This window comes from Felis catus, chromosome A3, assembly GCF_018350175.1.
Source record: "Felis catus isolate Fca126 chromosome A3, F.catus_Fca126_mat1.0, whole genome shotgun sequence".
NCBI lineage: Eukaryota > Metazoa > Chordata > Mammalia > Carnivora > Felidae > Felis > Felis catus.
Genome location: NC_058370.1, coordinates 67,111,145 through 67,123,202, shown reverse-complemented (window position 1 = coordinate 67,123,202; position 12,058 = coordinate 67,111,145). Strand labels below are relative to the sequence as shown.

The following is a 12,058-nucleotide window of genomic DNA, read 5'->3' as shown; positions in this document are numbered from 1 at the left end:
GCCACCCATCACCCTTTCCGTGGGCTCTGTTGGAATTGTAGGCCTTCTTCAATTTGCCACTCTTAAAGCTTCCTGGAGGAAAACCTCAATGCTGTTAGATAAGATATTGGCCAGTCAGACTCACAGTTAGGGAGGAAAAACTTTTCCTCTACCCTCTTATGTTCAGTAATTGAGGACTTGTAAATTAAACTGACAAAAGACAGATTAGCAAGAGAAAAGGAAGCTTTTTATTCATTTACCTATATTAGGGAGTTCACAGAAAAATGTGACTCATGAAACTGGTTAGAATCTGAGGCTTGTATACCACTTTATAAAGGTATGGGGAGGGGCGGGGGGCACATTGCTGGGGAACAAGTGACTTTTAGGAAGAATAAATGGGCCCTTAGGAGAATGAATGGGAGAATTGATAGTTTTAGGACAATGTCTGTTTAGATGATTTCTTCTCCCAGTGCTGACTTGTGCTGGCTTCTTGTCTTTAGTGATAAAAGTCAATCTTCTCTGTGATGAAGCTCCTGGAGAGGGGATTTATGACAGTTGAAATCTTTTGGGAGACTGCTTTTAGGAAGCTAAAGGAAGTTCAAAAAAAGCTCCTTCCTGCAGCTGTTAATTCTCAAATGTCTTCGGCTCAAAATAATCCTCATGCCACTGTGGTGAAGGGTAACAGAATTTGCGGCCCTAAAATATGCCGCTTTGGTATATTGATGATTTTTAGTTGTAGGCACTTGAAAACCAGCAAAGACCAGGAGAGGCTTTCTCTGAACTGCCCTTATCTGCTTAACGACAGATCCTCTAGAAGGAATTCACTTGTCATAGATCTCCTCTGGGTTTCACCAACTGGAGACAGATTGTCTCCTCACAGGAGAGGAGACTAAAACTCTACACCACACCCAGACAACCTCTATCACAGACTATCATACCCCCCAGTAACTCTTGTGGTGTGTGTGTGGAGCATTCATCTTCCCTAAAAATCATTTACTCTCCCTTGTGGGGCCTGTTTTCCTCTCTCCCCTTCCCAATTTGGATGGCATTTAATCCTGAATTCTAAAGCCACCATTTTGAGTTACCCATTTTTTCCTGGGTATCTCCCATGTACACATGAGGTATACATGTTAATAATTTCTGTTTGTTTTTCTCTTATTAATCTTTTATTACAGGGGTCTTAGCCAAGAACTCAGAAGGGCAGAGGGAAAATTATTTTTCTTCCCCTACACTGGCATATCCTGGACATTTTCATCATCAAGCTGAGTCTGGTGCTGGGCCTGGAGCAGAGGAATAGGGATGAGCTGGCACAGAGGGAGGAAACTACCTCCCCTCAACCCTACAGGAGCCCCGGGGTCCAGTGCAGAAGGCACTGTCTCCATGTTGAGGGAGCTCCTGGCCAGGCTCCAGAGCCAGCCATAAGTCAATCTCTTAGGAAGTGATGGTTGGGGGGGGGGGGGGGGGGGAGTTGTCTAAAATAAAGGCGGAGAATATTATATGTAATAAACATACAGCATCAGCCACCATTGTTTGAGTACTTACTATATGTCAGAGACCTTAAATGCTCTATGTGATTTTTGTTTGATTTTCATAACACTGTTTCTCAGGTAAGGAATTGAGGCTCTGAGAGGTTGAGTAATGTGCCCAAGGTCACACAGCAAGTAAGGGAGGGGCGGACACTTGAAACCCAAGCATCCTTACTCCCTCTCACCTGAAGGAGAAAATTCAGAGCCTCCTTTGTTCCTCTTTCTATAAAAACAACCTTTTGGGTAACCTGAAGATGTAAGGAGAATTGTAAAACAGAGCTAAGATGTTCCACATCTTTTTGGATTTAATTTGTCATAAAATTAGCTTCCTCAAGAAACCTGAGCTCCTATCAGAGCCTCCAGTCACATGCACACCCACTTTTCCTACTGTCAGTACGTCTGGGAATATGAAGAACTTGCAGGAATTTCTAGGAATGCAAGGTCCCAGGTCAGGACTCACCTAAGGCACCACAGATGGTTGGAGGATCTGAGGACACCCCAAGTGAGGGCCCAAAACACCTGCCCAAAGGCCTGCAGTCTGAAACGCTTTCCTTAGAGGCAAGGCATGGGTTCTCAGGTAGAGCCCAGGAAAGAGTTGGGTGGAGGGGGCATGCATTCCTGGGCTATTTACAATATTTCAGAAAGCCCAAGTGAAAGCTTAAAATTTCCCCAAGATGAGGCTCTACTGCTAAGTAAAGCCCCAGTTCCTTCCTTTTCAGCTGGAATGACATCATCTGTGTGACAATCTTGCTCATCTCCTACTCACCAGGAGCATGGACTGGTATCTACAATGACTCCTGGGTAATCAAACTTGGAAGCATATCAATTCATAGAAAAAAAGTCCAGTTTGCCTTCTGGAGGCATCCTCGGTGGAAGAAAGGCTGGGAATAACACTCATCACAGGAACCCGCAGATCCTGGGTAGACGGGGGCACTTCCCATTTTCAACTTCCTGACTTCCTCCCGGTCTGCCTTCCACACCTCCCCAGTGAACAGAAGCAGCACCCAGGTGCATTCTGCCAGTGTCCAAGGCACATTCAATGACCTCAAGTAAAAGCTTTTTCTTTTCCCAGTGATACCCCTACAAAGCTTCCATGCATGGCTGACATAGTGAAGTTCACATGAAAATAACAACACTTCTGTTTCACACTTCCAGGTGCAGAGAATTGTTAGCAGTTGGCCTCAGGCACGCTAAGATGTTCTCTGGACTCTGAGGCTGGGTGTTCTAGTAGCCTATTAGGGTCCTGCATCTCAGATAACTGACATCAGGGAGATTTCTGGGAAGCAGCAAGGAGAAGAAGGCACGAGGGCCCCTCAGGCAGTTCTACCACATATCTAGCTTGGCTCAGCGCTGGATGGTCTTGTACTTGGCTCCTGGCTCCTCTGGCACAGAGCAAAAAGGAAGAGTCTGGGAGAAGGCTCAGAGGGAGAATGGGGTTGTTCAACAAGTGAGAGCCCAGCTGGCCAAGCCAGAGCAGATGCTAAGGGAGGAGATGGCCAGCTCAGTGCATCTGGTATGGGAGTTGGACTTTAGGAATGACAAGAACACATTTAGAGAACCAGGAGTGGCAGGTTAGGACTTCTGCTTTGACTACTTTATGGAATGACCCCTGCCTGCCTGTCTGTCTGTGTGGCTATCGGGAGTGGTATTTAATAAGGTTTAGGGGTACAAAGGGGCTCCAAAGGTGAAGCCAGGCTTATTCCCCTATGAATAAGGAAAGGAGGTTTAAGGTGCCACCTGATACATGTAAGTTACACAGAGGTACCAGGGGCCATTCAACATGGTGCTGATCTCTTGGCTTAGAGGCACAAGTCACCGTCTCAGTGGTGATCAAAGCCTTCTACAGCTCTGGCCAGCTCCTTGTCCCCTTACTTCCTAGCCAGGCTACTTCTTGTCCTGTCTCAGGCTAGAATGCTCACCAGCTTGGCTTCTGATTCTCTAAATCTACCCACCTGGAGGCCAAGTTTATGGACTCCTTCTAAGATGATCTTGAGAGCAGACACTTGTTGGCATGTCCTATCAGTTCAGATTAGGCTGAGAGCAGCAGCAGCAGTAGCAGCAGCAGCAGCAGCAGGGAACCAACCAGAAATGTATTTCCCTCCCATTCAAGAAGCCTGGAGGTGGCAGTCCAGGCCTGACTGGACACTCCAGGAGCCAGGGGCTCAGGGTTCTTCTGGCTCTGCCATCTACCATCTCAGGTGTGGACTACAGTGGTTTTTAAGTTCCAGGCAGGACAGGAAGAAGGGGTGAAGAGTACGTGTGGCTGTCCTTTAAAGCTAGGAGCTGCCCTAACTCTTCTGTCCACATCCCATTGGCCAGAACTTGGTCACGTGGCTAAGTGTGGTCTCCACTCTGACTAACCCTGCGCTCAGCCAAAATCAGGGCTCTGCCACCTGAGAAAAAGGGAAAGTGGATATTGGGAACAACAATTCAGGCAGACACCCAGTTTGTCTGGAGGTGGTTCCTTCTTCCACAAGACTCAGGAAGGATGTCAGCTCTAGAGCCCATTGGCTCCCCCATCTCGAGTGCATCACCCCACTGCTCTTTCCAGATCCCTTATATCCAGAATGAGACCCTCCCATCATCTCTACTGCCACTACCCTGCTCCAAACTACTGCCAACTTTCTACCACAAACACATGAAAAGATGCCCAACATCATTAGTCATCCAGGAAGTAAAAATTAAAATCACAATGAGATACTACTATACACCCACTTGAATGGCTAAATTAAAAAGACTGATAAAACCAAGCATTGATAAGAATGTGCAACAAGCACCCTGTCATTCATTGCTGGTGGGAATACAAAATGTGCAGCAGCTTTGGAAACTGGTTTGGTGGTTTCTCTCAAGTTAAGCACACACTTATCAACTCTGTTGTAGCAACCTGTCTCCCTGCTTCCACCCTTGGGGCCTATAGACGATTTTTTTTTAAATGTATTCATTTTAAGAGAGAGAGAGAGAGAGAAAGAGAGAGAGAGAGCGAGCGAGCATGAATGGGGGAGGGGCAAAGAGAGAGGGAGACACAGAATCCGAAGCAGGCTCCAGGCTCTGAGCTGTCAGCACAGAGCTCAATGTCAGACTCGAACTCACAGACGGTGAGATCATGACCTGAGCCGAAATCAGACACTTAACTGACTGAGCCATCCAGGTGCCCCTCTATAGACTATTCTTAATACAGAGTGATCCCTTAGAGCCAACATCTGAGCACATGGCTCCTCTGCCCCTAACCTTTCACTGGTGTCACTTGAAGAGAAAATGGCTGCTCAGACTCCTGTGTCATTTGCCCCTTCCCCTCCCCTCTGCAACCTGTCACTTCCCAACCTCCCCACCACATCGTTCTTCCAGCAGCAAAGGTAACTGCCAGGGAACTGAGTAGAGGTCCGCAGATGCTTACCTGTACTGCTGCCCAGAGTAACTGACTTCAAAAAGGACACTCCCCCCATCACAACCCCTGGCCAAGAAAGAGTCTACCCTCCAACTGTGTTTCTCAGAAACTCCATGCACACTCCTGGCTCAGATCTTTCCATCTCTGTTCCCCTTTCCCAGAAGGCCTCCTCCAGATATCCCTAGGGCTTACTCCCTTTGACTGACCTTGACTGAAGCCCAGTCATCCAGCTTAAAATCTCAATCCCTTCCTTATATCACCCCAAGCTCTGCCTAATTTCCCTAGTGGGCACTCCTTGCTTTCTAATTCTCTGTGGTTTATTTATTGTCTCTCTCCCCACCAGGGTGGCAGGAATTTTTATCTGTTGCCTTCACTGCTATGTCCCCAGGCACACTGGGGAAGTCTCACTGAATGAATTGAGGAGGCCTCCAGGGCTCAATGGATGGCTCATTTCCTCCCTGATGCACCCCCTACACTCCAGTTTCTGGAAGCCCTCCTGCCTCTTCCAAGCCTCAGGTGCTGGTTTTCCCTGCATTATTCCCACGCATCCTTTCTTCCTCCCACACTTACACGTGAGCTCCTTTAGGGCAGGGGCCCTGGCATGCTGTGAGTGGTCAGTACGTGCTCAATTCAGGTTTTGTGGGAGGGAATGCTGTACCTTATGACAGACAGACAGCTGGCCTTCATTTCACACCTTGGATGCATTTGCTGAGAAAGTCCCTGGATACAGGACAGTGACATCAATCAGTCATTTCGCAGGAAGAGGTTCTTAAGTAAAAGAGAAATTGAAAAGGAAAAGCCAGTTAGGACCAGGGAGATCGCTGCTCTGTTGTGCCCACTTCTCCCTTAGCTGAAGTGGCTTTTGACTGGAATGGCCTCTCTGAGTTGGAGCAGAAACTGATGGAAGGCTGTTTTTTTTCTTACTTTGCAAAGGGTGCTGGCTGTTCATCACAACAGTGGGAACAGTGAGAGTTCAGCCTTTGGCTCTGCATTTATATAAAAGTAGCCTTGGGGATGAATGTGCGACAATTATCCTGACCAGAGTCCTTTCCCGGAAGGACAAGCCCAAGATGAGTGGTTAATGCTGAATCCTGAGGAAATCATCTCCATACCGTGCTATTTCCAGCTCAAGACCATCTGCAAATGGGGCCTGTGCTTTCAAAATGGAAAAAAAATGAGAGAGTGGGCTCTTTTTTGAGGGGGTGGGGGGGGAATGCTTTTTAAAGCAGTTAACCTGAAGAGGGGACACTTTGGGGTGGAAAGAAAAAAAATTGCATGTTCCAGTTTAGCATTCTGTTACTTACCAGCTATGTGACACGTGCAAGCCACATGGCTTCCGTAAGGCTCGATTTCCTCATTCATAAATGGAGGCAATGATTTCTGTTCTACCTCCTGGGACAACCGTGTCGATGAAATTAGATTGTATACAGGACAGTACACAGAGAAAGTATAGAGCCCTCTACAAATGTTGGATGTAGTGTGACCTAGCAAAGCCACACTGTGCCCCTCCACCCTCTAGGAACCCCAGCCTGGTTGGGGAGAGGGCACAGGACAAGGTACAGACTAAGTGTGAACAGGGGCCACCCTGTCCCCTGAAGCTCCTTCTTGTGATGGCTTTGAACCCCCACTCCACAGCTGCCTCTGCCTAGCATTTCTTTATATTCTTGTGGGGAGGGGCAGAGTTTACAATCTCACTGCAGTAGGGGGGGATTAGGAGACCATATGGCCCAGTGGTTAAGAAGAGGGGCTCTGGATTCAGATGGCCCAGGTTGAAGTGCTAATTCACCAGCTGTGTGATCTTGGACAAGGGAAGTAACAGCTCTGTGCCTCGGTTTCCTCATCTGTAAAATGCGGATAACGGCATATACCTCACTGGATTATTGTTAGGACTGATGAAAATTCTTTGCTTGACCAAACTTCAGCAGGGCCCTGAATCCTGAATCTTCTCATTGGCCCACCTGTGTACTTCCTTATAAAATCCATTTTTAGCAAGATCCCTGCTAATTCAGTTTAACCAGAACCCCTCACCTCAGTATCTCCTCACCCTCAGTATCTGATCAAATTCCTTGTCCTCTCCCATCCTTGTCTCCTGGGAGGTCAGTTTAGCCAGCACCCCCGTCACCCCCAATGTTTCTTCTCATCCACCACCTCCCTCCTGCTTACCAGCTACAAATTCCCACTCGCCTAGGCCATATTCTGAATTGAGCATAGGTCTGTATCCAAATCTCTTCTCCCCTATTGCAGTAGTCCCAAATAAAATCTGTTTTTACTACTTCCATGACTGCCCAGCGCTGATGTTCCTATGGCAGGATTAAGTGACGTTATGGGCAAAGTGCTCTGAGCTCCCCTGAATAGCAGTTCAGTCTATAGGCCATCTCTCCATCCCATAGGTGCCGGCCCTACTCTGTGTCAACCACAGAACTCAACTCCTCTCCTTGGCTTATTTTCAACCAAATGAAGGCAAAAATGAAAGTGAAAAGGCCATTTCAGTCTTAGCAAAGGTCACTGAAATACTGAAAGAGGTGGAGGAAATTTATACAAACAAAAACTTAGAATTTAGGCAGCCTGTGTTTCAAAGTCCCAATTGTGTACCTGCCAGCTTGGCTCCTGCTATGTCCTTGGGTCTCCTTTCTTCCTTTTGTTGAGCAAATGGCCTGTCTTGTAAAAGTTATTCTGCCCTCACTTCCTTCAGTTGTGCCCCTTCAGGTCCTGACCAGGGCCTAGCTGCTCACAGCCAAATGGCCCCTAACAGTGTTTTCCTGAACAAAGACAGTTCCCTCCCTTTTCCCATATAAAGTAATACATTCACAGATTCCAGGAATTAGGACATCTTTGGGGGCCATTAATCAGCCTACCCCTTCCTAGAAACAACCTCAAACCAATTTCTTGCCCTCAAACATCCTGACAACTAATTTTGGGGTCAGTGTGTATGTGTGGATCCCACTTTGCAGTTGTGAGGCTGTGAGATGCCAGGCGACTTATTTGAGCATCTCTTCAAACCCTGAGAACCCATCAGGAGAAATGGGTTGGGCATGGCCCAAAGGAGATCATATCCTATCTGCTAATCCAGGGGCCAGATGGTAACGTGCAAGGTCAGGGGTCACCTCTCTTCCTGAGGTATCTTCCCTACTCCCACTGCTCAGTTCTGCTCTATGGATGACCTATTTTGCTGTGTGATCTTGGGCAAATTAATAAACTTCATAAGTCTGTTGCCGCTTCTGAAAAATAGAGCCCAGAACACATCATCTCTTGGGAGCCCCTTCAGAAGCTCTAGGATTTAGGATCCTCACACTGTCCGGTCCAGGCTGATGCCAGATAGGGAGAGGACCCTGAAGGCAAGAGCAGAGGCTGCCAGTCTGAACTGGTCTGACCTGGGCTGCATCTGGTTTCAGAGCTCAAGACAGGCCAGCCTTAAAAGTGCCAGGAACCAGGAAACCCAGGCTCTAGCCTCAGGTCTACTTATACCTCTGTGACCTCACAAAAGTTACGTTTAACACTGCAGAGTCTCCCCCCCACCCCCTGCCCCAAGTATAAAGGAGGAACAAAGAATATCTTCCTCATCTATCTCCTAGGAATGTCCTGAAGATAAAATGATATGAAGTTGGAAAAAGCATAAGCCCGGCTATCAAAGACAAAAACCGGACAAGTAAGGACATTCATTTTATTCAGCCTACTGCAATAAAAGCAGACACCCGACGAGATTAGATTGCCCCAGGAGTTTGAGTTGGACTTTTACAGGGAAGAACATACAAGGTGCAGGTAAGGTGACTGCAATCAGGAGAAGTTTCCGCTGAATAGGTAATTTTATCTGTGTGCTGTGTGTAGCTAGTTTCAGGGGGACAAACAGGTTTTTTTTTTAATGTTTAATTTATTTATCTCTGAGAAAGATAGAGGGGGAGCGTAAGTGGGGAAAGAACAGAGAGAGAGAGGGAGACACAGAATCCAAAGCAGGCTTCAGGCTCTGAGCTGTCAGCACAGAGCCCAACGCGGGGCTCAAACCCACCCACCAGGAGATCATGACCAGAGCTGAAGTTGGACGCTTAACCGACTGAGCCACAGGCAGCCCACCAAGGTGACAAACAGTTTGGATCTTAACTAATCATCCATGAGACAAAGAGCTGGGAAATTGGCAGGGGAAAAGGGAAAAGGTCTGTGTTTGACTTTGGTTTGGGCTGCAAGGTACATCGGGTCTTTCTCTGTGTCTCCCTCTTAGGCAGGCTGCACCCACCTGTAACCCCTAGGAGCAGTTGATTTCACTCACCTGGAAGTCAGTCTCAGCATCCAAAGAATCATCAGTCTGGCATTGAAATGTAACTGAAAAACAATGTAAGTTTTTACTATGGTCATCCGATAAGACACCAAAGGCAGCTTATAACCATAGCACAAAAAACAAATTGATGGGTATTTCTACCATGGCTTGGTTACCCCAAAGTTGCTTGCCTCCTTTACACCTTCTCAAAACCCAAATTGCAGGGCTCCCCCTGCTCACTTCCTGCCCTTTTCTATATAAACCAATTCAGCCACCAGCCACCCTTAAATATCAATTTCCCTTTCACTCTACAACAATTTATACCACAAAAGCCCAGAAACTTAGGCTGAATATGAACCTAAGTCTGTCTTCTTTTAGGTTCCTGTCCATTTCCCACCCTTCTTCCAAGAGGTCTACCTTCCTGCCATCCTTCACACTCCTCCTGTGGGGTATGCTGCCCTGGCTCCACGTGGGGATGCCCACTGGGACCCCCTAGGTCCTCCTCCAGGGTCCCTAGTAATTCATCTGAGGCTCAGGCTGCCCTTCCTGATATGCAGCCCATACTGGGAGAGGGTCCCATTCCCACAGTCATCCAGTAGGGATTTCTGTCACTGTCAAGGGTCTAGCTTTCCCCATTAGACTGCACACACTCCCAGGACAGTTTTGGTGTTTCATTTACCTTTGAATCCCATCCCCACCCCCAAAGCCTGGTACCCCATTTGCTCTTACAGACTTGGTGACAAAAGAAAAGTTAGGGACGATCGAAAAGCAAAGCTCTTATTTTATAGGGAAACTGAGACACAGAAGAGTTCAACAATGTGTTAGTAGTCACACAGCCCATGAGAGCAAGTGTCCCACCTCCTGGGGGTTGTGATTCTTCCTGAGCCTCCTCCCTGCCCTCCCTTCCTCCCCCCTCCCAGTTTTAGGGGAGGGACATGGCTCCCCTTCAGATGACTTTGGCTGAGACCCAGCCAGGCCCGGCTTCCCTAGCCCCTCTGGGGACCTGGGGGCTGAACCCTGGGGCACCCCAGTCTATGGGACTCCAGCAGCAGGTGGATAGAACTCCAGGCCTCATGGCCTGTGGAGACCCACTTCCACGCTAGGCTTGCTGTGTCTTTGACTTTCCCACAGCTGGTAGTGATGAGGGAAACAAAGGCAAGGAAAAGGTAGTTTAAGTTAAATTCCCTTACAGCCTGCAGCCTATTGATAGATGTCAGAGACCCGCAGCATGCAACATTCCCCAAGACATTTATGGCTGCCTTCATGCCTTAATGTTCACACTTCCTTAAAAACTAAAAGCAACCATATCTTGACAGCAGCTAAATCTTCAGGGTCCCTGCTTTTAGCATCCAGAAATCTCTAGGAAACCAACTTTATCTCTATCCCTCCTCCCTCCACAAACTTAAAAGTATATAATGAGTCACTCCTCACAACCCCAGTGCAGCTCTTTCAGCCCACGGGTCCTGTCCCCATGCTTTAATAAAACCACCTTTTTGTTCCAAAGACGCCTTGAGAATTCTTTTTAAATTTAAAAAAAAAAATTTTTTTATTTTTGAGAGACAGAGGGAGACAGAGCACAAGTGGGGGAGGGGCAGAGAGAGAAGGAGACACAAAATCCAAAGCAGGCTCCAGGCTCTGAGCTGTCAGCCCAGATCCTGATGCAGGGCTCGAACTCACGGACCGCGGGACCATGACCTGAGCGGAAGTCGGACGCTCAACCGGCTGAGCCACCCAGGCGCCCCTCGAGAATTCTTTCTTAGCCATTTGCTCACACCCCACTTCAAATGCCATCAGTAGGAGCCACTGCAATGCCCCCACAGTTACAAAGGGCACTTTTTCCTGAGATCTGTGCTCCCGGCCAGCAATGGTCTTCACGCACGTTGCCCCCAGCAATGGGCTTAAGGCACCCAGGTGCCAAGAAGGAAAGTTTCCTGGCCTGGAACTTGTCCCCAGCTACTCAACCCCCACTGAGGAGGGGACTGAGTGAGGAGATTCTGCTGGGAAAAGGGGAGCCTGGGCCTCCTAACCCAAGGGGGCCCCCGAGAGCTTCTCTGATTCAGGCCGCTGAGGGCAAGAATATATCACAAGTTGAGGCGGGCTGTTGTCCATGAGGCAGGAACCCAGATTGGCAGTGGGCCAGGAAACCTCTCCAAGGTGAACACATAACTGATCAGATTAATTTCTTCTGGCTGCTGCAACAAATTACCACAAACTTGGAAGCTTAAAACATAAATATATTGTCTCACTGAAAGCCTGAAGCCCAAAACCAAGGTATTGTTTGGGCTCGGCTCCCTCTGAAGGCTCTCAGGGAGGAAGGCTCAAGAGGGCTCCCTAGACTGCAGGCATGCTAGAGGTGTGAAGTCACACCTCGGCCTCCAGCTGGCCCTGAACCTCTAGCTCTGAGGCACTTGGGCATCAGTCCTGTCCCAGAGCCTCCAAGAAAGAGGGTCTCAACCCCATTGTGAGGCTTGTAGAACATTAATGGTCGTTCTGTAATAAAAGAGCTCCATGATTAAATGCTAGGACATACTGGATTAAATAAAGCTAACAGGAATTTGCAGACCATTCACCTGCTCCAGGGTCTCAGCATTCTCTAAGAGGGCACCGAGTACTCCTCCTCCGGCTACCAAAGCCCTGCCGGGAGCTCTAGGTGAGCTGGTGCTTCCAGGGGAGCCAATCCAGGGCCTAGTCACAAAGCCACACCTTGCCTTTTGCTTTGGTTACTTCCTTGGTCCTGCCTGGAATTGAGTGATATCCATCCTGAAAATTACAGCCTGCCTCAGGTGTGCTGGGGTGGGAGTTTCAAGGCCAGAGCCTTAAAGGGAAACCAGGCCCCTTGGGGGAGGGGGTGTCATGACTACCGCAGTGGCCACAGAGGCCCGAGGGAACGAATGGTGGAACTCAAGCTGCCTGAGGCCG

At 48.3% G+C, this 12,058-nt stretch overlaps 1 long non-coding RNA gene across 3 annotated transcripts in view; it reads right to left on the bottom strand.

The window, feature by feature from the left end:
• Window positions 1-255: 255 nt before the first annotated feature.
• LOC123384449 overlaps window positions 256-12,058 on the bottom strand; it is a 113,907-nt gene continuing 102,104 nt past the window's right edge. For 2 of the 3 annotated variants that reach the window (XR_006595545.1, XR_006595546.1), the window contains exons 4-6: window positions 9,152-9,204; window positions 5,549-5,658; window positions 259-512 (exon numbers count right to left, since the gene is read on the bottom strand). This is a non-coding gene — a long non-coding RNA (uncharacterized LOC123384449). Of the gene's footprint in view, window positions 513-5,548; window positions 5,659-9,151; window positions 9,205-12,058 lie in introns of all 3 variants that reach the window. The other variant, XR_006595544.1, reaches the window with a different exon arrangement.